Raw genomic sequence first — 26,613 nt, 5'->3', positions numbered from 1 at the left:
GAGTTTTGGTGGCATTTTTGTTTGTAATTGCAGCAGGAGAAATGTAATTTTTGTTATTATTTTATTTCCTTCCGTTGATTATAGTTGAGAAAACAGCATTGAACAAGTCCAAGCAAGGTGATTGATATACGGTGTTGCTTAAGAGTTTGAAAATCTGGGCTGGTAATGGAATTGATTCTTGTTTGTTGCCAACTTCATGGCCTGCCTTGACAAAAAGATCAAGCCCCTTATCTAATTATCATGTGGGGGTGGGCTGTTGTATTGCTGCTACCAGCTATCCCCATTTGTCCTGCCACGGCATTTTTTAAAAGGTTTAGAAAAAACTTGCTACATAACATGGCTTATCAGGCATAAGAAAAGGATATCACATGTATTGGTCGATGAAACTAGGAAGGAAATTGGCCAGAATCATCAATGCTTCGACCTATTTAAAAACGATATTTAAATCTAACCCTGAACATGCTTGTTGAATCTGCATTAGTGGATCAGGCTCAAGCAAATGAATATTTTTTTTCCAAAACCCATCAGCGGTGACGGTCTAGCCAGGTTTCAGCCGAGGGCTCAATCAAGCTTTGAAGTTATTACAACGAAATTTACAGCAATATTTAATTTAACATGTTTGAAATGCGACGCGATGGCAGCTGATCTCATTGGATTAGTATAATACAAGTCTGCAATAGATTTTAAGGCAAACAAAAGCTGGATTTTAATTGTTTTAGATCCTTCAGTGGCTTAAGTTTTCTATCACGACTCATTTAGAACACCCTCTACAGGTTTTTGGATTTTCTTCGTGAGCCTACCTCAGACAACATAATGTTTTTTTATCTGTATGAAGCCAGTGTAAAAAAGAGCAAATGATTGTCATAGTAAATCATAAAGGGTACGGGTAATGCCTTGAAAAATTTAAGCTGCAATTTCTATGCATGGAACTTATTTTCGTTCTGAAGATTCTGTTTGTGATGCATGACAAACAAGGTTCTCTAAAACATTTCCAGCATCGTCCCCCTCAACATGGCCTCTGCCTTCCTCACCTGTTTCACTGGTCCAACTATGAATACCTACAAGAAAATTACCAACATTAGGTACTAGAATGGAATAAAACTAATCTGCATTATATTGAGATCCCTAGCTACAACTGAATTCAACTCTCATAGACAGCTCCTAAATCTAGGAATCCAACACTTTCAAGTAATTAGTTGTTAGATTTTAACAAACTTCTGATTTTTCTTGAAGTTTGTAACATCAACATACTGAATTGCCAATGATACAAAACAAACTATTCTGTTCCATTTTGTGCAAGTGGATCATGTGACAACTATGTCACGTAAAGTTTCATAGGTTATGAGACTTACCTCGTCAGGTGGACCGTTCGAACCTCCAAAGAAATTGCTGCACTGCAAAAATATGACCCCGATGTTAAAAACAAGATATCCATATTGCTAGGCGCAAAACATAGGGCATACATGTAAAAGTGTGAAGCGTGATATAGAGAGAGAGAGAGAGAGAGAGAGAGAGAGAGAGAGAGAGAGAGAGAGAGAGAGAGAGAGGTATGTCCTGCAAGATTCCTTTACAGACAAAATGGAAGCCCCTCGCTTTCCAATAACCTGTCCCATCCTTCCAGGGGGAACATCAAGAACTGATAGGATTTCCTCCTCAGGATCACCACCCTCTGCTATAAGGTTATCTACACAGACAAAATATGTCAAGATACCAGCTATAAGGTTATCTACACAGACAAAATATGTCAAGATACCAGTCTTCAATAAAAAATTAAAGCACTTTTACATGCCTTAACAACAAAATTCCATGATATAACCAGGTAGCCTGTTTGAGTGCCCATGTATAAACAACATTTTTCTCTACATACACCCTTATTTTAAAGTTGTATATTTTCACACTTGACATGGTAGCTTCAAGCTTATAAATAGCCAGCTGCCTCTGAAATTTAGACTTGTATTCATCTACCAGAAAATCTTCATCTCATTACAAACTCAGGAACATATTTTTTTGAAGCAATGATTAGGAAAGTACATGGTTCTGTTAGCCAGAAATAACTTCTAAAACCTAACCCAAATATCGGTTAACCAGCTTAATTAGTTAATTGCTTTCTCCTGACAATTTATCAATATCATGATTCATATTATTTTTGCGTAAATTTTATTATTATTGATGATCTATAAATAATTAGTTCATTTGAAAAAAAAAACTGCAAATTGTTTTGTTTTTATTTCACTGAAAAAAAAAATATTCCACCACTATAAATTACCTTATATTTATTATCATTTTTTGTTAACTGATTTTCTTAGATTGTTTTTCAATTTCAGAATGGTTTTTTTCCCGACTCCCATTAAAAACCCCGAGAAAAGAGAGGGGGAAAGAAAAGAGTCCATTTGACCCAAAATGAAGAAGGAAGAAGTCTTAAATACACTTGTAAGGCCAGTTAAAAACAGAACCTGGATTGGGAGGGACAGATGGCCAATCAGCAAAATCATTGTCATTGATGCAGAAACATCGACAACACAAAGCACCACGAACTGCTAGATACCATAATAATCTTTGGTTTAGTTTCTTCATCATCTTATGGTAGATGTAAAGAATAAATCAAACATCATCTGCAGCTGCGCGGATCATCAATTGGGATAATGGCCTGTATGTCCAGAAATTAGGGTCCTGATAATACTGGAAAGTCAAAACATATGTTAGAAACACAAGCTAGAAGATATTGCAAAGTGATGATGCTGCAACAAAAGATAAGAATACAACTATTTTGCTATGTTTGAAACCAATTCTGCTTCAATAACCAAAAATTATAAATCTTTTGACACTACTTCCATCCACGTCATTTTAGTTTCTCTATTTCTCTTTTCACTCATTTCACCACTAACTTATTACACCTCCGCACTGGCGTGTTTGATGTTATAAATTAGACATAACTAAACCATCTTAATTGACCCTCTCATTTTATCTCCAATACCCACTCTTTGGTAAATGTGATCATTTTTAATCTTATCATTCATCGTATTACCAAACATCTATCTCAAAATTCACATTTCTATCACACTCATCTTGCGGGTATATTATACCTTAGATACCCAATATTTACTCTCATACAACATAGTTGGACCACAATTTTATAGAACTTACCTTTTACTTTGTCAAGATTCCTACGGTCAAATAACACACCCATAACACTCCACCATTTCATTCATCCTGTTTTGATCCTGTGAATTACATCATTATCTATTACTCAGTTCTTCTGCATGATAAAACTTAAAAACTTGAATTGGTCGCTTTTTGGAACCAAAACTCCATCCGATTGAATCTCACCTTCATTCCTCCTGCGAGAGCTAAATTCATGATGCATATAATTTGTCTTACTTCTATTTAGCCTAAAACCCTTAGTCTCAAGAGGCATTCTCCACAACACTCTTTACCAGCTTCGACCACTAAGACTACATCATCTCCAAATAACATGTACCATAGGACATCATCTTGAACATGACTGATTAATTCATTTATAACTAAAGTAAACAAGTACGGACTTGAAGCTGATCCTTAATGTAAACCCACTATTATTGAAAACTAGTCCATATGACAACAGCGACACTACGCTAAGCTCACATGGGCAGAGTTAACATAAGTTAAGAATAGTGACATAAAAACAAGCTCCACAAGAAAAATAAGAAGTTTAGACTAACCTGTCTAAGAAGCACGCGAACCTCTTCCTTCTCCAAACATGATATGCTACACTCAAATAATGTATTAATCCAGACAATGATCAACACTATGTGCAAATCAAATTCATTGGTTTATAACCCTGGGCCAAAAACCAACCAATTTATAATGAACATTGAACATACATTTTTTAAAGAAAAATGAACATTGAACAACATTAGAAGTCTAAAAGAGGGGAAAAAAGAAATGAAAAAAGAAATAGGTAAGATATTCAACTTAATAACTCTATGTTGAATGTGAAACTACCACCATCAGTCTAATTTTAATTGAAGTAAAGACCTTTTTAATTTCCAGAAGTTAGGTAGTGTTGATTTGATTAAGGTAAAGAATATATATCACTATTTTTTACATTTAATTATTAATTTAATAATTATTTTTATTGAATAAACTCAAAATCTTTTTAAGGTATATTGATTCGTGATTTAAAATTCTTTTATATAATTTTCTTTTAATTTTTTGTATGTAATATAATATTATCATTATATATTATTTTTAATATCCAATTAAATTTAGTTATATATTAGTATAACTATATTTTACTTCTGATTAAAATTGATTTAAAAAAATTATAAGAAAATAAAATTAACAAGTTATATTACTTTAGTTAATTAAAATATTATAAATAAAATACATGAAATAGAATTTTTAATATACATTATTTTAGTGATTAAAATATTATAAATAAAATACCATAAATAGGTTATGAAAATATGAATATTTTAATTTTACAAATTAAAATTTATTATTTACTAAAAATTATTTTCAAAATAATTTCAATTTTTCTAATAAAATTATTATAGTCCATTTAAAATAGAAAGTAAAAGATAAAAAAAATGTATTTTATTATTTAATTTTATCTTAATGCAATAAGAATTTAAACTAACAATTTTTTATAAATACTTTTTTTGTATTTTTATAAATAATAAAAATAATGAAAGTGCTTTTAGAAATCCTAATGCTCCCCTTTCCACATTTTAATTTTTTTTTTCTACTTTTTGCTATGATAGTCAATTCTTTAATTTTTTAGAATTTTAGCTTATTTTAAATATTTATTATTTTAGTGAGTAATGAAGATTAAAATAAATTGATAATCAAAATTATAATTAAAAGAGAAAATAACAATCAAAATTACATCATATTAACTGATTTAAATCAATTTTAATTATAATTTTAAAAAACTTTTAAAATCATGCTAAAATTATTTTAAAAAATTAGCTATAATTATAAAAATTTGAATTTTTTTTTTAATATTAAGCCTTTAAATTATAAATTATCATTTACTATTAATAAAATTATTTATGAGCTAAGAGTTTTTAAATAAATAATTAGCTATAATTATAAAAAATTTTTAAAAAATATTAAGTCTTTAAATTATGTATTATCATTTATTATTGATAAAATTATTTACGAATTAGAATCTTTATCTATGTAGGTCCAAAATAAGATTTATAATAAAACTAAAATTTTAATATGTCAATTATTATTTATTGTAAATTAAAAAATTTAAATATAATTTGATATTTTGTATATTCTTCTATTCATATTTTTATATTTATTAATTAATTATTAGAAAAGAATAGAATATTATAAATAAAAAGTTAGGTTAATGATTAAATGAATTTTTATTATATATTTATATATATAAATATACGTAATGTGCATTAAAAATTAAAAAAAGTGGTAAATAAGTTAATGAAAAGTTAAATTATATAATTTAAAAATATATTGTTATAATTATATATTATAGTAATTTTATTTTTTAATATAATTTTAAATACTCATATATTACATAATTAAATAAGGTTAAATGACAAAAAAATCAAAATCTTTATGTCAATTATCAATTTTAGTAAAAACTTTTAATTATATCAATTTAATCATAAATCTTTCTAAATATTTTCAATTTTAACAAAAATTTAATTAAAAAAAATTGAACTCATTAATTTGCAAAAATAATTCAATTTTTTTTATTTATTATCAATTTTAGTTACTTGTTTTAGTTTTATTAATATTATCAATAATTTTAGTATTTTTATTAATTTTAACAAACTCCATATTCATAAAAAAAAATAATAAATAAATAATATATCTAGTATTATTATTTGAATTTTTAAATTTTTTTTCTCTTTTTTTTTCTTATATTTTAATTCACATCTTTCCTATCATTTTATTTCAAATTTAAGAAAAAAAAAGAAAAAAATTAAATATTTGAAAATAAAATGTAAACAAATAATAAAATTAAAATAAATATAATTATAATTTTTAAAACGATAGATAAATTAATTAAAATAATATTTTTATCAATCTAAAAATAACCGTCAAAATTGATATAAAAATAAAAAAATAGCTAATATCAATAATATATGTAAATATTTGAATTGCTTTTATCAATTAATTAAATAATCCAATTAGACTAATTGATAAAATTAAAACTAATGTCAAAATTTGAAATTAAATTGATAAGATTAAAAGGTTGGGCTAAAATTAAAAAACTTATAAATGTTTTGATCGTTTTACTCATTTAGCCATTAAATAATAATATAAAATTTATGTAAATAGATAAAAATTCAAAACAAATAAGCATTTAAATTTGATATTATGATTTTTCAATTTTATTTTGGTATAAAATTAAATTTTATTTTTATTTTAAATAATTAATTATCTAAATAAAATCTAAATAATTTTTATAAATACTATTTCTTTACAATTTTTAATATATTTATAAATTATAATATTTTATTGATGTAAAGAATAAAATTAATTTGAAAATAGGACTAATTAATAAAAAAACTCTAAGCACTTTTTTTTAATTTTATTTAAAATTTTAGTTGATTTTATTAAATGGTAAAATTATTACTAATTTTATTCTATTTACCTAAATTAGTTAAAATTGAAATGCAATTATAATAATTTCATTAAAATTTTCAATTAAAATTATTTTTTAATTTATTGTATTGAATAGTAATTTGAGAATATAAAATTATTTTTTTATCCTTAATAAATGAAATAAATAAAATTTGTTTATATATAAAAATAAATTTTAAGTTTGATTAAAATTATACTTTTATCAATATAAATAATTAAAAAAAATATAAATTTATAACCAATAATGTGGTTATGTACTTCAATTGGATTAAAAATTTAAATTCTTCATTTTAATAATTTAATTAAATATTTAATTTTTTTAAAAAATATTTATGTAATTTTATTAATTAAATAATTCGTTTCCTTTAGTAATAATTTTATGATAATGTGAAGAATATTTTTGTTCCTCCAATTATTCTCCTCATTTCTAGTGTGTGTGCATATATATATATATAAAATTAAAAAATTAAATAAAATTTTAAAATTATAATTTTATAGATATTTAAAACAATTAAAAAATTAAATTAAATAATTTTTAATGAATTAATAAGAATTATAATTATAAAATTTTTATATTAAGAATTATACTATATTTTTTAGTATAAGTAGAATTAATATTAAAATTTTAATTTACATTAATTATTTGATATTCAAAAATAAAATTATTAAATATTTAATGATAAATATTTCATTGCTAAAAATTATTAATGATTATATAGTATATTACAGAATTAGCATCATCAAGAATTTAGCGATAAATTTTCTATCACTAAAAATTTAGAGATGATAATATTTGAATACCACTATTACTACAATTATTAACGACATATCTTTTGTAATTAAATAGTATTAAAGATAAATTTATATGGATTAGCAATAGATTATTTATGACAAATTATTTATCCGTCGCCATAAATATATATTTTTTTAAATAATTGATAGATTAATAATATTTATTATTTATTAATTTCTTATTTTAAGTAATTATTTCTTATAAAATTTTATATTTAACTAAAATTAAATATAAATAGGATTAAAAATTTTAAATATATATAAATTTTAAAATTAATTTAAATTATAAAAATATAATTATAATTAATTTTAAAAATGAAATACTATTTGAATAAGGTCAATATTCTCCCTTCATACATTTATATATAAATTAATTTTTTATGGCACAGGAGTTACATATTCGTATTATCTTTTTTTAATATGTTTTTAAGTTATAATTTTTATTTAAAAAATTATTTTTAATTTATTCAAATTTTTGATCTAATTGTAATAATAATAAATAATAATAAAATTTAAATAATTAATTACAAACCAACATATAATGAGAAATGTTACAACAAAACATACAAAGTTTATAAAAAAAAGGGAAGAAAATAGCGTAAAAATAATATAAAATACTTTTTTTTGAAACAAATCAAATATAATGTTTAAAAAAACTCTATTGAATTAAAAATCTCAACTAATAAAACATGACAAAACTCTCTATATATAAATATAATTATATAAATAGAAAATTTTAAAAAATACACTAAGTGGTTTATTGTTTGATTATTTAAGAGAGAAAATTTTTATTTTCTTTAAATGAATATCATAAAATTTTATGTTATCATATTATCTTTATATCAATTAACGTAATGCTAATATGACAACTTTTTTTTTTTTTCATTTCTATTAGTGTTATTATTATATTAATACTCTATTAAATAATATATGGATGATATGATAGCATTAAATTTTAAGATATTAATTTAATAAAATAAAAATTTCGTCAGTTTAATGATAACATACTAAATATCAAATGATATACTTTTAAAATTATCTCTACGTAAAAATTGTTATTATAATTAAAAAATATACATATATATATATATATATATATTAAAATTTATTAATTTTTTTGAATATTTTATATTTTTATTATCAATGTTGTACATAGTGGTAAACCCTCGTACTCATTTTTTATTTTTTTTTTAAAATATTACTTTAAAAATAATTTATTATTTTAAAAATTATAATTATTATAATAATTATAATTGTAAAAATTATTATAATTTATTATTTTAAACAAAATTTAATTTAAAAATATACCTATTCATTTAAAATCTTAAACGTTAAATTTAGTTTTTCTATGGCACTTTAACTCTTTAATCTTAAATCATAAATTAAATTCTCTAAAAATTAATTTCTCAATCAACGGCTGAAAAGTATTATAATAAATGTTAATTATGATTTATGGACTTTTTAATTAGATTATTTTTTATTATTTAAAGTTAATAAAATATATAATTTATAAAAAAATCATGATTATTGTTTGATAAATGTATAATTTATAAATTTTTATTAATTATAATAATTATATAACTATTTAATTTTTGTTTTCCTGTATTTTTTTATTTTTTGTTTGCTCTTAAGTGTATATAAAAACTTTTGCCATATCTATCTATATAACTGTTTAGTGAATATATTTAAACTACCAAATTACATATATTGTTAAAAAAGATTTGAAAATTTTTTTTCTTTTATCGCTGAAGTCCTTGGTATAATTCCATAAATTTTATTTTCCTTTACCTACGTATAGTATTTACTTTTTTATTTAAAATTTTGTTAATTTTACATTTCCAAATTGGAATATAATTAAAGAAAAATAGAATTTTATTAATTAAAATTTAGAGTATTAACTATTAGTGTAATTAAAAGCTATTTAATTTGAAATTGATTCTTTTAACATAAATTCAAGATTTTTTTAAGGAAATATTAATTTATTAATTAATTTTTGGTAAGATTTTAATTTAAATTGTAATAAAATTAATTGTATGATTAAAATTTTTGTTAAGATTAAAAATTTAAATTAATATAAAATTTTAAAATTAGTTAATTATAAATAATAATTAAAAATAGTATAATTATAAATAATATAAAATTTAAGGATATTTTTATCCGTTTAAAAGTTTACCCACTTATTATTACATTTATATATATTATTAATTAATATTGAATTATGGATAGATGTGCTTTTATCATTTATATTTTTCATATATTATGATAAAGCAATAAATTTTAATAACTAATTAAAAAATTAACCTTTAAAAAAAGAAAAAAAAATATTAAAAGCACTTTAAGTAACATGATTTGAGTTTGATTTATATTATAATTATAATTATAAATATTTGATTTTTATTTTTTTTATAAATTTTTTTAAAGAACATGAAAGTTGCGATTTTTTATGGAAAAAATAATTTATAATTTTAATGAATTCATATTTATAAATTTTATTTTGACTTGCGAAAAAAAAAAAGAAAACTTAATTAAACAGATGTTAACCACAATTAGAACTATGAATTTTAAATTTATATAAATTTTAAAATTAATTTAAATAAATTGTAATAAATTATTTATAATTTTGTAAATCATTTAAAAAGTAAGCATATTTATGTCTGTTTAGAAGTTTGTCCCTCATCCATACGCTTATATATACTAGCTTCTGTCACTTTAATAGTAAATCCATATGAAAATAAATTAAAGATCTGAACAGAATTGATGCCATTTATTTTTAGATGAACTGCAATCAATTTTGTTTGAAAATTTTTTGCCATTCTCATGATACTATGGATCATGAATTCAAGCGAATCATTTGAATGTAAGAAACACTTGTGATTTCATGCTTGTGTAGATTGTCCTCTTTTTATAAGACACAGGCTTATATGGATCACTCTCAACTTTCGCCTTGATCTAGTTTAAGCTTTTAAAACTGATTTAGTTTTCATAGCTTTAACAGTGAGTGAATCAATATAAATTAAGAATTTAATAGAATTTATACTATTTTATTTTTAAGTGATCTACGATCATTTTTATCTGTCTTTTACAAAATTTTTATCTAACTTTTACAAAATTTTTGTCATTTGCATGATTCACCATTTTAGATGAATAGTTAATGTGATTACTGTATTATAAGAACCAAGAACATCAGTGAAGATATGAAACTAATGTTCATATATTCTCGAAGAAAAGAATTACATAGTTTACCAAGTGCCTTATTTATATATACATGGACCAGAGCATCCCTTACAATATCAACAACAATTATAGATACTGTTGAACATATGTTGAAATGTGTAGTCCACATAATCGTCACGTACTCTACACTTGACATGGTGTAAGATTTTGGTTGAATGAATTTTTGAACAAATCCTTGACTAAGATTTGATTAAGGATATGTTAAATCTTCTAATTTATGACGTGGGACAAGGCAACGCACAATTAAATAGCCGTCTTTACAATGCATTGGAGGCAAGTGAGTTGAAAGCAAATGTATAGAAAGTAAAATGAGAGACTAGTTTGTGTATGTGAGTTTTGAATGTAAAAGGGATTTGGTTTGAAAGCTTCCGAACACAATAAGTTGTATACATTTTTTTTTATATCCATTTCTCTCATTCTTAATAGATACTTTATCTATAATGCATCCTTGCACCAACCACAACAACACCAAAACTCATTCCATTTTCCACAACATCTCTAAAAAACTTATCCGTTATCCCATTAAAACTGTTTGCAGCTGAAACAAAAGATAATATTTATCGTATAGTTTCTATAATATTTTTAGTTGCAAGTATTTTATTTCAATGAATCACTCAATTTTTGAACAAGTAAAATTTCTTTAAAAAATTAAATGTGTACATTCCAATTATTAAAATATAAGATCATTAAATTTTTTCATTTGGTAAGTTCTTTTAATTAAAAGATTTTTTTATTGGCCCACATATTCTAATTACATTAGCATATTATCATGGCCTTCAATTTTTTAATATAAAAATCTAATTTTTATTTATATACAATTAAATAAAATAATTTTTAACTTTTATTTTTTTTTAAAGATTTCTTTTAAAAAGTGTCGATAAGAAACATAATACTTTTAAATTAAAGACTAATTACCATATATACAATTAAAGCTTAAAATTTTTTTAAGTATTATTTTTTTTAAATTATTAGTACTTTAAAAGTGTGTCAAAAATTTAATTGTTGGCCTTTCAATTTAAAAACTAGTGCTTTATGAAAAACTTAAGATTCAATTGAATTTCTAATATGGCCAATAACTTTTTCCAGTTGGGCAAAAAATATATATTTCTAATAAATAATGAATGTTTTTTATATTAGTAAAACATGGGCCACATTCTTAAAAAAAATGTCATAAACTAATAAATTAAATGAGATTAAAATTTTAAAAAAATGTTTTATATAATTTTAAAATATGATTTACATTTTTTTTTATTTTTTTAATATCTCTATATATATTAAATGCTAAAAATGAAATATAACTCACATTTAATTAGTAATTTTAAAATAATTTACATTTTCAATTACAAAATTTTTTCAATCTCTATATATATTAAAGCTAAAGCATATAAATAAACTCACAAAATCATGAAAGTAATTTATTAAAAATATAAAATATTTAGAATTTAAACAATAAAAAATTTTAAAATTTTTATTTTAATTAACTTCTTAACTTTCTTAATTATTAATTGTAAAAAATATTTGAAATTTAAAATATAAAAAATATTTATTGAAAAAAAAAAGATGGTTTGTTTATCTAATCATTCAAAAATGTCTTATTTTAATTATTAGTTATATAAAATATTCAAATCTAATTTGTGTGTATAAAAAATATTTATTGAAAAAAAAAAGATGGTTTGTTTATCTAATCATTCAAAAATGTCTTATTTTAATTATTAGTTATATAAAATATTCAAATCTAATTTGTGTGTATATATATATATATATTCACTAAAAAAATTATTTATGAAATTTAATAATATATTTTCTATTTAAATAATAATATTTTTAAAACAATAATTTATTTATAAAAATTTAATATATTTTATAAATAAATATTTATACTTTCATTTATATATGACAACAAATTTAAATGATAATATAAAATAATCTATTAATCAACTTATTTTAAAAATTAAAGGATGTATTATCAAATACAAATTTGTATTCACTACTATTAGAAAAATTATATATTAATATTTGAAATAAAATCAATTTTTTATTTTAAATTTTTTAATTTTAATAAGTAAAATTTTATCTGATATTAAAAATATAATTAGAAAAGAATAATATTTTTAATATCATTTATTTATATTATTAAAAAATAATATTTTTAAACACATATGATATATGTGTTTTTTTCTTATACTTTATTTATACTTTCATTTATATATGACAACAAATTTAAATGATAATATAAAATAATCTATTAATCAACTTATTTTAAAATTTAAAACTAAATGATGTATTATCTAATACAAATTTATATTCACTACAAGTCTATAACCATAATGGATTAAAATCCATAAATAAAAGTTCATAAAGATAAAACAGCATCACAACATCAAAAAATGACTAGTCCAGATCATAGTATCACAAAAATTACTAATCCAACATGACAACATCACAAAAATAGCTAGTCTAATTGATAAAAATAAAATAAAGGGAACCACCTAAACATTTATACCCAACCTCATTTAGGAATATTCTGCAAAGGAAATAAAGTATGAACAAGATCACATCAAACTAATAAGTAGAAACCATCAAACTAGTGAAGTCTCTCAAACCTCAAACAAAAACTATTTTAATTGAGGAGGTCATTTTAAAATCTACATTGGATGAAGGGACAATCTATTCAAACAATAATCCATTTGTACAAAAATAGATGAAGAAAATAAACAATAAAGTATAGAAAAATGGGAATGGGAGCTCACTCATCAGTGCAGTGCTCAGGAGGTGTAACCTTCGAATGGCCTTCCAAGGGATAACAGACGCACTGGAAAGAGAGGAAGAAGAGAGGCTAGGCAAGTGGGACTAGCGATTGGAGAAAAAGAGAGAAGAAGAAAGAAAGTCAATGGGAGTGAAGAGTACCAAGGAGAACATGAAATGAGAGAGAATGAAAGATGACAATAAGAAAGAGAATAGAAAAGAAATGTGACCTGAACCTGTAGGATTAAACGATACAAAAGGCCAACGAAACTTAAAATGCAGTCATTAGTTTGTCTAATTTGTTGTTCGGTTATAATGGGTAAGAAAATGGAATTGAAAATCAAAGTTATTAGAAATTATTAATCGAACTAAATTGTTGGGATTGAAAAACCGAATCAATTAAAGTAAAATAGTGAGATTCGATTGATTTATCAATTTAAACTAAATACTGCTAAAGCCTAATGCACACCCGTCCCCAATTGTTAGTCTTTAAAAAAAAAAAAGAAAAATTAAGATTTTAAAACTTATTATTTAATAAATAAATATTCTATTTATTATTCTATTTAATAAAAACAAATAAATAAATAAATAAATCTATGTGAATTTTTTAATTATATTTAAATATTTTAATTTTAATAATTTATATTAATTTTAGAATTTAGTTATAAATTTATTCAATAATCAAAATTGAAATTCATAGGGTTTACATGATCACTAGAAGAGAAATATTAATTATTTTTAAAATTGTGAAGTTTACATAATTACAATTAAAATATTATTTTATAAAAAAAATTATAAATCCGTATATGTGAATCTCACAATTAAAAGAAAAATTGAATATCAACTTTTGACATTACGAAAATGCGTTATTTTAGAATTATTTATTTATTTTTTTCTTATTTTTTCTATCACTAATTTATTATACTTTTATACTGCAAAATAACAATTAAATCTTAATATCAAATTAATTAAAATTAATTGTGTAGGTTTTTACTTCAATGCTTAATATTAATTGCTAATATTTAATTGCATTTTAATAATTTATATATCTAATTTTTAATTTTTTAAAATCATTAATTATTCAATATTTTTTAAGTATTGATTCCCATTAGTAGAGTTAAAATAGGAGGATAATTGTTTTTTAATCTTACTTGATCAATTTTTTATGACTTTCATACTGTATAAGACAGTGACGAAAAGAAAATATATTTACCTTGAATTCTTATAACTTATCCAATAGTAGTATATTATTATTTTTTGTTAAAATTAATTTTTTAATGTATTAAAGTATTTATGTCTAAAATTTACATTCCTAACTTATAATTTATATTTTTAATAAATAAATTTATATTATATAATTATAACTTAAAATAAAAAGAAATATTTTAGTTAGAAAGCGTGCTCTACCCAATTTTCTACGGAATAAGTACAGAAGGACTAATTCCTGAACCCGACTCGTGGTTGATAAAAATATGTTACGAAAAAATTTATTATTCATTAACATATTAATTCAATATGTGGGCATTTACGTGTTTTTATTTTTCATCGTGTAACTTACCGTACAACCATACGACCGACTATGTTATATGGTAGTGATTGTTGGGCACTAAAAGAGTCGTATGCGTCTAAGATAAGAGTTGCAGAGATGAAGATGTTAAGGTGGATGAGTGGCCATACTAGACTAGATAAAGTCCATAATGAGAGTATTAGAGAAAAGGTATGAGTGGTATCAATTGAAAATAAGTTGAGAGAAGGAAGATTGAGATGGTTTGGTTATGTAAAGCGTAGACATACGGAGGCTCTAGTTAGACAAGTAGAGCACATTAGGTTAGAGGATAGAAAGAAAAAAATGGGTGGACCTAAATTGACTTGGAGGAAAGTAGTATAACATGACTTGGAAGAAAGTAGTATAACATGACCTATAAGCATTATACATTTCTGAGGATTTAACCTAAAATCGTTTAGAGTAGAGAAAGCGAATTCATATAGCCGATCCAAAATTTTTGGGATAAAGGCTTAGTTGAGTTGAGTTGAGTTGAATTGAGTTGAGCATCGTGCAATTTATTGATGAGTCTTTGGCATTGATTTTGATTCAAATTACCATGAGAATTATTAAATCATATTTCTTTTACTAAGAAAATAAAGGCCTTTTTTTTCAAAAAAAAAAAAAAAAGAAAATAAAGGCCTTAAAGGGTATAAGTGTAAAATATAAAATTTTAAATATTTTTGAAAAATTTTGTGAATTATAAGATTCCTGTATACTTATTTTACATATAAATGAAGAAGCGATTTGTAAATATATAAAAATAGTTTTATTTTAATATTATTTATAGTGTTAAATTGAATATTATAATATACTATTACAAATTAATTTTTATATAATGCATGGAAAGAATTTGAACTCTTATTTTTGTTAAGATTTAGCTCTTCTCGAAATAGGTATTAAAATTTTGTGATGAACATAATTTATTCTTAAGTTTTAATTATTTATTAGAATATAAATATTTAATTTTTATCACAATTTTTTATAATTTAAAATATATTAGACACCGTTAATTATTAATATTGAATTTCAATATATATATATAAATATTAAAATATGTCAGATATTTTTATGAAATTATATTTTTTTATTGAGTTTTAATTTTCTCAATATTAATTTAATTTAATTTTAAATAATTAAATTTAACACACATTCATATATATAAATAAAATTATTATAAATTATAAAACATTTAATATAGGGATTGTGCATGGTTCATAGGATTTTAAATCAAATCAAAAAATCATACTAAATAATATTGAAAAAAAAATGTTATTGTAAGAACAAAATCGCATAGAACTAAACTTGTTTTTATTATTTTGATTTGGTAAGAATCAAACTGTAATCGAATATTAAATTAGAATTAAACTCAATATTAAATTATATGTTTTTTTAGACATAATTTAAGTAAAATTATATATAATTTTATATGATTATGATTATCATATATGATTATAGTTTATATAATTTAATATTATTTTTAATTTTTTTAATAGTTTTAATAATAAATACATTAAGTTACTTTATAATCCTTAATCATATGATTAAATCACATATTATTATTTAATATACTTTTAATTCTTAATTATATATATTTCCTTTATAAGATAATATAATCTACTTATTAAGGATTATATATATGTGTGTATGTTACATTATTATTTTGATGTTAATATTTTTATTTTAATTGTTATTTTGATGTTAGAAATTTAAGATTATCTTCACTCTTTTAAAATGAACACAAGAATGATATAATTTTAAGTGCAATTAAGATTTAAATTGAAATTAAAATAACAATTGGAATAGAAATGGAGCCAAAACTCTAAAATAAGAACTGAAACCATATTCAAAAATTACTTAAAATCGAACTAAAATTAAAACTGTAACTTGATTCTGATTTTGGTTCTAAAAATCAAAGAATTGAAAATTGATTCTAATTTCAATTCTAAATGTCGAACGCCCCTGTGCATGCAAAAAATCTATAGTAATTTAATGTTATAATAATGAAATAACTAAATTTAATTAGTTATGTAATTTAAAATTAATTATAATAATGAATTATTAAATTTAATTGATTAGTAAAAATTAAAATCAATTTTAAAATTGTTAGGATTCTCTTCATATTACTTATGATATTAAAAAATTTAAAAACCTTAATTATGCTATGCAATCGTTGAACTTTTTTTTTTTTCATTTTAAGTTTATAAGTATATATAATATATTTTTAAAGAAAAAATATTATATATATATATATATATATAATTAAAAGAAAAAGAAAAAAATAATAAAAATATTTTTGTTTAATAAGTATTATATATAATTGATTTTTTTTTAATTTATTATGCAGAAATAATTTTTAATAAATAATAATTTTATTTTTATATAATTAGTGACTAAAATTTGTCATTAATTATCTTTAATGATAATAGATCTGATACTTTTAGCAGGTGAGCTATTCTATACAAACCTGTGGCTTGTATCTTTCAATGATAAGTTATCCATTACTAATACTTTTAATAATGAGAAGATATTCAATATAAAATCGTTACTAATAAATTTTAGTAACGAATCATTCGTCTCTAAATTTATTAATAATTTCAATTCTAATGTTACTGTAATTAATATTGATTAAAATTTTAATATTATTTTAGTAGTAATTATACTTATAATAAAAATTTCATTATAATTCTATATTTATAATATTATAAGTATTATTAATTAATTAAAATTATTTAATTTAATACATAAAATTAATAAATATTAAATATTGAATCTCACTTACAATAATTTACTTTTATAATTATTCTAAATATTTATAAATTTATAATATTTAATTATAAAATTACTATTAAAAATAACTATTTAATTAACATAATTATAAAATTATTATTAAAATTAATTATTTAATTAAATAAAAAATTAGTATTTATAACAATAGTTATAAAATTCTATTCAATGATCAATATTTTATTTGTTATAAATTTATTGTTATTTTCTTAAAATTAGCAATGAATAGTTTTTATATTTACATACTCTATTATCGTATAATAAAACTCAAACTTAATTAACTAACTTATAATTTGAATTTTTTTTTTTTTTTGTTATTTTCTTTTTCAATAGACAAAATCTATTTATATTTTTTAAATTTTTTAAGTTTTTGTATGTTACAAGTATCATTTTATGAGGGCAGTTGCACATGAATGTGATACTTAGAATTTTGTCATTATTGCTAATACCAAATAAAATCAATTCTTGCAAATTCAATAATATTTATATAGACTAACATATATTGATTTTTTTTTGTTGCCTAATATTGATGCAATACATGTAATTGCATGATATTTTAAATTTTTTTAGGTCTATTTAATTTAAATGTAGATTTATTTTAATTTATCAACAACCTTATGTTTATGAAAATATATTTTATTTTTAATTTATTAGTCAATCTTAATTAAGTTGTTGATTTTGACCATAAAATTATAAGAAAGTCTAATTATATTTTTGAACATATTTATGTGAAAAGATAAATACCTCTTAATATTAATTTTAAATTATTATATGTTTTAGATTTTTAAAATGATAAAAACGAGAGACATATAAGAAGGATAAGAAAAAGAAAATTGGCTATTCAAGAGTATTAATTATATAATTAATATGAATTAATTAGACTAAATTTATATTTATATTTTAATATATAATTGATGCCTTTATAACATATATAATATAATCTATAATTTTAAAAATAAAAATACTTATTAAATATATTAAATAATATATTAAGTAAGTTTTAAAATTATTTATATTAAATAACATCACAATATAAAATTTCAAAATATTAATATAATAAAAATGAAAATTGTATAATGATAATAACTAAGCCACAAAAATACATTTTAAAAATTATCATATTTTTTAATTTTATAAATAAATTTCTTTCACATTACTCTAACTTTGCAATCTCATTATATAAATTAATATTGTCACACGTTACCCCTTCGTAAGGCATAACATGAACTCGTAGTATACCTAATGAATTATCAAACTTCGCCTACCGATAACCCATTAAATATATTAAAAGCGATTTTAAATCAATTTCTAATCATTTTAAAATGTAAAATGATATTGAATAATTATTAAAAGCCTTTATTTGAAGTCGTAACATAAGCTACAATTTTTAATTAATTCAGTGTTGCGAAAATTTTAAAAAAATTTCGACAAAGCTCCAACTAGAAATGGAGAAAATAGTTCCTCAAAACTTATTAAAAACACTTCCAATATAAATATAAATACCCACAACTCCATTTAAGGTCAGCATAATCCAACACATTTTCAAACAATCTCAATCTCATTTAATTTAGTACAATTCAAATATAAAATTTGCAATTCTAAAAGGAGAGAACAAAATATTATTATTACAATCCATAGCATATGAGTACTCGTACAATCCTTAGCAAAATGACCAGTGTCGCCACAATTATAACATGCCCCTGTGGCTTTGTAGCATATTCCACCATGCACCTTTCCACATGTCTCACAGGTGCGAACTGACAATGTCCCCTTGGATGTCTGTTGGGTAGACCTGGGTGGCATCTACCTCTACCAGACTTGCAAGATCTGAATCTTTCAAAATTTTTCTTCTTTCCTGATCCACTATCAGAAGCTTGACCAGTAGCCTTTCCACCCTTCTCCTTTTTCTCTAATCCCTTTTTAAGTGCCCATTCTATTTCAATTCTCTCTAGCTCCAGGGCTTGTGCAATCAGCTCTGAAAAGTTTTGATGTCTGAACCCCACAACTTGCACTCTCAAACTAGGTCTTAACCGGCCTCAAAGCGTTTACATCTATCTCTAGCAGTGGTAAGTAGGCTTCCAGTATAGTGGCTTAGCCTGGAGAAATCCCTCTCATATTCTGCTACTGTTCTATCCCCTTGCTTCAAACTTAAAAATTCTTGTAGTTTCATGTCAAAGAATGTATCAGGGACCCATTTCTGTCTAAATTTCCTTAGAAAATCTGACTAGGTTAGGACTGGGGCCTCTAATAAACTATGTGGGATGGTCTTCCACCACTTATATGCATCCCCTTGTAGCAGAGAGACTGAGTATTCAAACTTTAGTTCTTCCGTGCAGTATAGCTTTTTAAATACCCTTTCCATTTTTTCAATCCACTGCTCTGCCTCTAGTGGATCCACAGTGCTCTTAAATTCAGTAGCCCCAAATTTTATCAGCTTATTATACTGTTTGGTTGGAGGCTGTGGTTGCACTACTGGTACTTGGGTTGGGGCTTGTGTTGGCATGTTTCTAGCTGTTATGGAAAGTCAATCATTATATTATTTCTGTGTATATTTTGTATTCTGTATTCCTATTTAGGATTTCTTATTTAGGATTTCTTCCTAATTAGTATAACACAATTATAGGAATCAATTGTATATAAATACCCATGTACAGATTAATTGATGTCAATGAGAATCATCTCTTTCTACATGGTATCAGAGCAGGCCATCTAGGGTGACTATTTGTTCTCACCACCCATTCCAGAGAGACCTTGGCACGACCACTGCTTCGACCGATCAACATTGCCACGCCTCAATCCCCTCATTCCACCACTGTGTCGCTGTTGCACGATCCAAAGACACCATTAAAGGGCTTCCGAGGTTTGGCTCTCGGATCCTATTTCTGTATTTACTTGATTTGTGATTTTGGATTATTTTGTTATCACAAGACTTTGGATTAGCGTTTGTTAGTTTTCTTTGTCTCAACAAATGGCAGACAATAAGAATGTTATTTCTGATGTGATTCCGATGATGACTAAGATCACGGAACACAAACTTAATGGTTCGAATTACCTGGAGTGGAGTAAGACTGTTAGGGTCTACTTGCGTAGCATTGATAAGGATGATCACCTTACTAAAGATCCACCTACTGATGATACACAACAAACTTGGCTAAGGGAGGATGCTCGGTTGTTTTTGCAAATGGAACTCGATTCACAAAGTGAGGTAATTAGTTTAATTAATCACCGTGAATTTGTTAAGGAATTGATGGATTACTTAGATTTTCTCAGATTCGTAAAGGGAATATCTCCGTATTTATGATGTTTGTAAGGCATTCTACCGTCTTGAGAAAGAGAATAAGTCTCTCACGGCTTATTTTATGGATTTTGAACGTATATGAGGAACTTAATGTATTGTTGCCTTTTAGTTCGATGTGAAAGTTCAAAGAGCCCAACGGAGCAATCGTCGTTATGAGTTTTCTTGTGCCTTCCTTCGTAGTATGAGATCGCTAAATCTCGATTCTTTCCAGCTCGAGATTTCCTCTTTGCATGAAACATTCACACGGGTCCTTCGCATGCAGAGTACCCAATCTTCACACCACAAGAGTGCTCTTATTAGCCGTAATCCAAATGGACAACGTGGTAATAGAAGAGGAAGTAGAGGAGGAATTACAGCAATGTAAGTAATCAGAATGGAGAGGCTAGTTCTAATCAGACTCAAGAGGAGTCATTTGTTATTATTGTCATGAGCACCGCCATACAAAATATAATTGTACGCAACTTCAGAGGAAAAATCAGCGATCACATATGGCAAATATGGCGCAGAGGATTCTACAAGATCTTCCTCCGAGAAAACTGCTTTGGTATCTGCAGAGGATTTTGCACGCTTTCCCAAAGATCGTGCATCTCTAAAGCCTACCAGCCCCTATCACTACGATCGCCGAGTCGTAAATCCACTACATGCCTTGTGTCTTCCTCATCCAAATGGGTTATTGATTCGGTGCAATGCATCACATGACAGTAATTCTAGTCTTCTATCCGCTTGACCTAATCCCACTTCCTCTCACATTACTTTAATGATGGTTCTACTTATGGTGTCATGGGTTCTGGAAGTGCGATTCCGACTTCGTATATTTGTTTGTCATCTGTTTTTTGTCTACCTAATTTCTCTTTTAATCTACTTTGTTAGTAAACTTACTCGCACCTTAAATTGTTCTATTTCCTTTTTTCGATCATTGTTTGTTTCGTGATCTTACGACGTAAAGCAGTTATTGGTAGAGGACGTGAGTCGTGGTCTCTACATTCGAAAATCATTTACCGCGTCGCTTGTTTGCTCCGATCAGTAACACCTCTTGAAGCTCATTGTAGATTGGGTCATCCTTCTTTGTCTACCATGAAGAAGTTGTGTCCTCGATCCACTTTTATCAAGACTAGAATGTGAGTTGTGTCGGTTGCAAAACATCATCGTTTGCCTTCTCGTGTCTAGAGTCAATAAACCGGGCTTCATCCCCTTTGAGTTAGTTCATTCGATGTTTGTGGTCCTTGTTCTTACTTCTAAAACTGAATTTCGTTATTTTGTTACTTTTGTTGATGATTACTCTCGTGTTACTTGGTTATATTTAATGAAGAATCGTTCTGACTTGTTTTCTATCTTTTGTGCCTTTTGTAATGAAATCAAAACTCAATTTAATTTTTATGTGCGCATATTAAGAAGTGACAATGCTAAAGAATATTTTTCAAAGACAATTTCATCTTACATGACACAAAATGGCATTCTTCATCGTCTTCCTGTGTGGATACCCCATCCCAAAATGGCGTGGGCCGAAAGAAAAATCGCATCTTCTTGAGGTAACTCGTGCTCTTCTTTTCGGATGAAAGTTCCTAAACACTTTTGGGCGGATGCGCTTACGGCATGTTTTTGATCAATCGTATGCCGTCATTCTTAATGGGGATATTCCTTATAATTGCTTTGTTCCCTACAAAATATTTGTTTTCGTTGAACCCGTATTTTTGGTTGTACTTGTTTTGTACGTGATGTTCGTCCACAGTTACTAAATTGGATCCAAAGTCTCTCAAATGTGTCTTCCTTGGTACTCCGGATTCAAAAAGGGTACCAAGCTTTCTCTCCTACTCTTAATCGTTATCTTGTTTCTGCAGATGTCACATTTTTGAGTCCACTCCATTTTTTCTCAATCATCCGTGTATGAGAGTCGGGGAGGAGGATGATATCTTAATATATACCGCCTTGTCAACCAATGTCTAGTCCTCTCTCACACTGCTTTCTTCTGTCTCTAGACCTACTCGGCCTCCCGTTGTTCATGTTTATTCCAGAGATTGAGATTACCGACTCATCCTCCACCGCCTACTTCGTTGGGAGATCCTATACCTCATACCGATCATGATTACGATCTAGATTTACCCATTGCTCTTCGTAAAGGTAAACGTTCATGTACTTACCCTATCTCTTCTTTTGTTTCTTATAATCAATTGTCTTCTTGTTCTCGGTGTTTTGTTACTTCTTTAGACTCGCTCCTATCCCTAATCACATTGGTGAGGCACCGTCTCATCCTCGGCCGTGTGTCGCTATGAAAGAGGAAATGGAGGCTTTAGATGCTAATGGTACATGGGAACCGTGCCTTGCCCACCGGTAAGAAAGCTATTGGTTGCAAATGGGTATTTACATGAAAGGTAAATCTGATGGTTCTGTGGCTAGGTTAAAAGCACGCCTTGTAGCAAAAGGATATGCTCGGACATATGGGGTTGATTACTCGACACTTTTTCTCCCGTAGCTAAACTTACTGCATCGCTTGTTTATCTCTTTAGCAGCTACATATGATTGGCCCCTGCACCAATTGGATATCAAGAATGCTTTCCTTAATGGTGATCTTCAGGAGGAGGTGTATATGGAGCAACCACCTGGGTTTGTTGCTCAAGGGGAGTTGGGTAAAGTTTGTAGGCTTCGGAAGTCTCTTTATGGCTTGAAACAAAGTCCTAGGGCCTGGTTTGGGAGATTCAAAGGAAGCAAGACAGAATTTGGTATGCAAAAGAGTAAGTGTGATCACTCAGTATTTTATAAGCAATCTGAGGCTGGTCTAATTCTCCTGGTAGTCTATGTGGATGACATTATCATCACTGGGAGTGACTCTGCAGGTATTTCATCTCTTAAAATCTTTCTCCAAACCCAGTTTCAGACCAAAGACTTGGGATTATTAAAGTATTTTTTGGGTATTGAAGTTTTGAGAAGTAAGAATGGTATTTTCTTATCTCAAAGAAAATATGTCATCGATCTATTGACAGAGACAGGAAAATTAGGTGCTAAGCCTTGTAGTGCACCAATGACTCCAAATTTACAAATGTTAGCAGGGGATAGTGAGTTGTTTGAAGATCCAGAGAGATACAGGAGATTGGTAGGAAAATTGAACTACCTTTACTGTCACTCGTCCTGACATTGCTTATGCCGTTAGTGTGGTAAGTCAGTTTATGTCTTCCCCGACTGTTGCTCATTGGGAAGCCTTGGGACAAATCTTGTGCTATCTGAAGGGAGCTCCAGGAAGAGGTTTGTTATATGGTAATCATGGGCATTTGAATGTTGAATGTTTTTCAGATGCCGACTGGGCTGGATCTAAGGTTGATAGGAGGTCAACCATCGGATATTGCGCTTGTTGGAGGAAATTTGGTGTCTTGGAAAAGCAAGAAGCAGAGTGTAGTTTCTCGATCTAGTGCTGAATCCGAATACAGAGCCATGGCACAATCAGTATGTGAGATAATGTGGATATTTCAATTACTAGATGAGACAGGTTTTAAGACCCTCCAGCCTGCGAAATTGTGGTGTGATAATCAAGCTGCTCTCCATATTGCTTCTAATCCGGTATTTCATGAGCGGACCAAACATATTGAGATTGATTGTCACTTTATTCGTGAAAAGATTCAACAACAGATCATCTCAACAGGACATATCAAAACTGGAGAGCAGTTAGGAGATATTTTCACAAAAGCTCTAAATGGAGCTAGGATTGACTACATTTGTAACAAGTTGGGCATGATTAACATCTATGCTCCAACTTGAGGGGGAGTGTTATGGAAAGTCAATCATTATATTATTTCTGTGTATATTTTGTATTCTGTATTCCTATTTAGGATTTCTTATTTAGGATTTCTTCTTAATTAGTATAACACAATTATAGGAATCAATTGTATATAAATACCCATGTACAGATTAATTGATATCAATGAGAATCATCTCTTTCTACACTAGCCATCTGTTGGAATAAGGCAACCATTTGCTGAATGAACTGAGCAAGAAACTGTAGCATGGGTGGGGCTACTGCAGCTGACTCACTAACATTTTGAAGAGCTGGGACTTCCTCTTGTACCTCAGTGTTAACTAATTGCTCAACTGAGCGATCCCTTAATTCCATTTAAGTTTAAAAAATTCTACTCCCTGGCAACCAACACAAAAAGAATTATCCCCATTAGTTAATATTCATGATGTAAATATATCATATGTATCAATTAAGAACATTTAAGCAGTTGTACTAATCAAAAAAATATTTCAAATTCATAATTCAAAACTCATTTCAAAACGTGGCTCTGATACTATTAAAACATATCACACCTTACCCCTCCATAAGGCATAACATGATCTCGTAGTATACCTAATGAATTATCGAACTTCGCCTACCGATAACCCATTGAATACACTACAAGAAATTTTAAACCAATTTATAATCATTTTAAAATGTAAAGTAATATTGAATAATTATTAAAAGCCTTTAATTGAAGTTGTAACATAAGCTACAATTTTTAATTAATTTAGTGTTGCGAAAATTTTACAAAAATTTCGACAAAATACCGACTAGAAATGGAGAAAACAGTTCTTCAAAATTTATTAAAAACACTTCTAATATGCATATAAATACCCACAACTCCATTTAAGGTCAACACAATCCAACACATTTTCAAACAATCTCAATCTCATTTAATTTAGTACAATTCAAATATAAAATTTGGAATTCCAAAATGAGAGAACAAAATATTATTATTACAATTTTGATTGTACAACTGCTTATCTAGTTCAATAGATACATATGAACAAAAATTTATATTAAAAGAAATTCACAAGGGTATAAAGTGTTATACCCATACAAAACCCAAAAATAGATTTTTGTCCTGCAACTTTAGCAGCTCACTTCGCTGCTTTATCCTTCTCCCTATTTGCGACAGTAAGAAAAAGCAATCGCTGAGTAATTTTACTCAGTGGTGTACAATAATAATTTCTAAAGCCATAAAAAATATAATTATTCATTGATAATAAGAAATTAAAATTTTCACAATCACAGTTTACAAAATTATTGTCAAGATTTTTAATAACAATTTATCAAAATAAACTGTAAACCATGGTGTTGCCAATAAATACACAACTTAGGTCATGACACAAAATTTCAAGATCATTGCCGTGTTGTACACTACGACAAAGCAATCTACAACCTCACTAACCGAAATTAATGAGGGAGGTGGCTAGCTAGCTATATGAGTACTCATCCGATCTCAACCTCAAACTGACAAGCTAAAGAGGAAAGAATAAAATCAATTTCAACTCCATAAATGGAGAAAGAACACAATGGAACTGTCATGCCAAGTGTGATTTCCAAATCACATTCAAATCACATAATCCAAATTCAAATATATGAGTACTCATCCGATCTCAATCTCAAACTGGTAAGCCAAAGAGGGAAGAATAAAATAAATCTCAACTCCATAAATGGAGAAAGAACACAATGGAACTGTCATGCCAAGTGTGATTTCCAAATCACACTTGGCATGACATAATTCAATTATTTCATATTATTCATAAATTATAATTCATTTCAAAATTCTCATTTACAAAGTGGACAACACATTATTTTTCAATTAAAATTCTCAAAGCCAAAATA

General features: G+C 25.7%; 1 pseudogene; it reads right to left on the bottom strand.

Moving 5' to 3' along the window:
• Positions 1–720: 720 nt before the first annotated feature.
• On the bottom strand, positions 721–25,098 carry LOC110671691 (uncharacterized; annotated as a pseudogene).
• Between the last annotated feature and the right edge of the window lie 1,515 nt (positions 25,099–26,613).

The sequence above is a fragment of the Hevea brasiliensis genome, chromosome 11 (genome assembly GCF_030052815.1).
Source record: "Hevea brasiliensis isolate MT/VB/25A 57/8 chromosome 11, ASM3005281v1, whole genome shotgun sequence".
Classification (NCBI taxonomy): Eukaryota; Viridiplantae; Streptophyta; class Magnoliopsida; order Malpighiales; family Euphorbiaceae; genus Hevea; species Hevea brasiliensis.
Note: the sequence above shows the minus strand (reverse complement) of the source record. Positions and strands in the feature narration are given on the sequence as shown.